This window comes from Bombyx mandarina, chromosome 11 (genome assembly GCF_030267445.1).
Source record: "Bombyx mandarina strain Sakado chromosome 11, ASM3026744v2".
In the NCBI taxonomy this organism is placed as follows: Eukaryota; Metazoa; Arthropoda; class Insecta; order Lepidoptera; family Bombycidae; genus Bombyx; species Bombyx mandarina.
The window spans coordinates 8,550,118-8,553,132 of NC_143218.1; the positions used below are offsets into that span (position 1 = coordinate 8,550,118).

The 3,015-nt window shown below is 35.7% G+C and overlaps 1 long non-coding RNA gene across 1 annotated transcript; it reads right to left on the reverse strand.

The window, feature by feature from the left end:
* Positions 1–411: 411 nt before the first annotated feature.
* Positions 412–2,163, reverse strand: LOC149502001 (uncharacterized). The gene is made up of 2 exons (XR_016323772.1): positions 1,806–2,163; positions 412–703 (listed from the first exon to the last, which is right to left on the reverse strand). It is a non-coding gene; the product is annotated as an uncharacterized LOC149502001 (long non-coding RNA).
* Between the last annotated feature and the right edge of the window lie 852 nt (positions 2,164–3,015).

Consider the following 3,015-nt stretch of genomic DNA (forward strand, 5'->3'; position numbering starts at 1 on the left):
TGGAAACTGAATGCAAAAACCAATGAAGAGTTAATAAACAAAGGAATAATATTAACGCAAATGAACACAAAAGGTTTTTTTTTTTAATATCTACACATCAATCTTTTCAGTTCATCAACATCATCAGCCTGCGGCAGTCCACTGCTGGACATAGGCCTCCCCCAAAGTTCGCCACTGAACCCGATCTTCGGTTCTACGCTTCCAGTTACTGCCAGCCGCCTTGCGCAAGTCGTCGCTCCATCTTCAGTTGCAAGAAGTATATCTACAAAATCTTGAAGAACTGTCATAAATTATTGAACCGATTATTATGCGCCATTAGTAGGATTATCTTTGTCTTGGACAGCAAGTCATCCCCCTACTTCTGTTTAAGAGTGAATATAAGCACCTGTTCGGTAGCTCAGTAAAAGTAAGTTTATTGTTCTTGAGGTTTTATTGTAAGGTGGACTGTATATAAAGTATAATTAAAATATCAGCCGCGAGTCGCGCGCGCGATTCTATATCGTTCCCGTTGTGTTGTGTGTCGCTGTCTGTGTTCGGCCCTCGTCGCTCGATTCGCCGATGGTGGTGGGACCCCCCCGCAGACCTCGTAGTCCCCGCTTGTGCGTGAAGTACTGGCGCGGACAGCACCCGTGTCAAGAGACCTACTGAGGAAAAGTACCACTCCAGTCCAGACACTGCTCCGTGTTTCTCTATCTGCAACTCTCTGTAAACCAATGGAAAGTCGCGTTGAGATCTCTTTAATAAATCCTAAAGTAATAATCGAAACAAATGTTCGAATCCCCTGTAGTCGACGTCATTATCTGCACCCATAAATCATTGTTGAGTAAAATCGTTCTCGTTTTACACCAAATAAGTTACGTTGAAGAGTCTCGGGCGCTCAAACCCAGCAATTAGACATGGTAATAACTGCAGCGGAATTCTTCGACCACTGTACACTGAAAAGCTATAATTTTTAATATATTATGTGCTTCTGGCGTTACAAATCTTTGGTTCTATTTTCCTGTTAGATATTCTTTTATTCTTTTATCAAATTTTTTTTTATCAAAATGTTATTTTATGGAATCTTCTTCAAAATCTTCTTTAAGGTTACAGGTGGCGGCATTTACGTAGTAGATGTCTATGGGCTCCGATAATCACTTAACATCAAGTAGGCCGTGAGCTCAACCACCGACCTAAGCAATAATAAAAAAGCTTTTACTCGACTTGCATATTTTGCAAGTACGCGCTCTGGAGAATAGTCTCCGTGTCATATTTTGATATGAGATAGATAGTCATTGTTATTTAATAAGGTCTAATGTGGAACATTTTGTTGATCCCCAATAAACAAACAAAAGAAAATAAAACAAGTCCTCGTCGTTGTCTATTCAGACATTTTACTAGTGAATTAAATTCCTATATATTTAATCGCACACAAAATCGCGCTATCCTTCCTCGTTTTATAGTCTGTGAAATAGGAGCAAGCATATTGATCTGAAGATAACGATACAGGCATATGAGTACCGGAAATTACGTAGAAAACCATTTTAGTGCGACCGGAAATTACAGTAGGCAACCAGTTACGAATTTTGCACAGCCGTAAAAGGAATTACAAAATTAATACTTCGAATATTATACTTTTATAGTATCCACAGATTCGGTAGAATCTGGCGCCAAGTTCCGTTCAAAAATCCCGTTGACGTTGTAAACGGAGCGCCAGACTACCGACTGTGTTTACTGTGAGCAGAACAGTTTTTTGAGGTTGCGAAATTTTATTTAATTCTACGGTACTTCTGGTTCCTAAATTGTATATTATATCAATCACTCACAACTTTATTTTACTGATATTAACTAGTTATATCAATTACAACAATCAATCTACTTGAAATTATTAATTTTATCACCACAAACTATGGCTCGCTCAAAAATTTCGATCCTGACTTTTTTCGATGTAAAAAGTGACATGCCACAGACTATAAATATTCGAGAATGGTAATCTACGGCCGCCAGGGTGCGCTGGAATTATTCCTATTTGTAATGGATTTTATGACCTGGTAACTGAGACCTTTAAGTCATGTCTTATTTTAATTTATATTCATATTTTTATGAAAAATGATATTATGGAGTGAAATGAAATGTGATATTATGGAGTGAAATGAAATGAAGATGATTAATTTGAGACATTAATCAAATGGGATGAAATGAAATTAGATGACATGATATGGAATGAAATATAATCTCAGTAAAATGGTGGTGGTCATTTACTAAGATCTCAGTGGACTTTTTGGAGGAAACCGAGAAGTTACGTACAGCGGCTTTGTTTAATTTTCCCACATTTGTGCACTTTCACAGATATTAAACAGTTAATAAACCACTATTATTACACATTGAAACCCGAAGAAACACTAAATAGACAAATTAAAACAAATCACACAACTTCACACCTCGCGTTCCCGCCAAAAAGTCATTATTCCTACATAAACTGTAGCTTCAAGGGGATAGTTTGCAGTTCTTATTGAACGGTTTATACATTAAATAACGTTAATGTTGTTACTGTTAGTATTTTAGTTTAAGTACTGCCGAAGCAAGTACTGTTGTTACTGTTGGAGAAACAATTTTGTTTTGTAATGTAATACCGAAATACTTTACGAGATGGCGTTACAAAAAATCCCTTCCCAAAACTATAAAACCGTTGTGATTGTCTACGAATAATAAATAATATAATAACTAATATTTATTCGTAGGTGATTGTTTAAGATGCTATGAATATTTCGGTTTTGATTTCATCAAAATAACTTGAACTTTACTATTGAATTCCGAAGAAAATTCTAATTAAGGCTGAGTTAAGTTCAGCTTTTTATTTAAGCCTCTTACTGTAGTTTTTAAATTACATTTATGCGGATTGATGTTTCAAGGCTTTCAGATTTTAATTTTAAATTCTGAAATAATTAAGAACAGCGTCATCTACCCTTCACATTTGAAACAAAATTTAATTCGGTTTAAATTTGTAAAAGTTGATGTTGATTATTATTACACTGT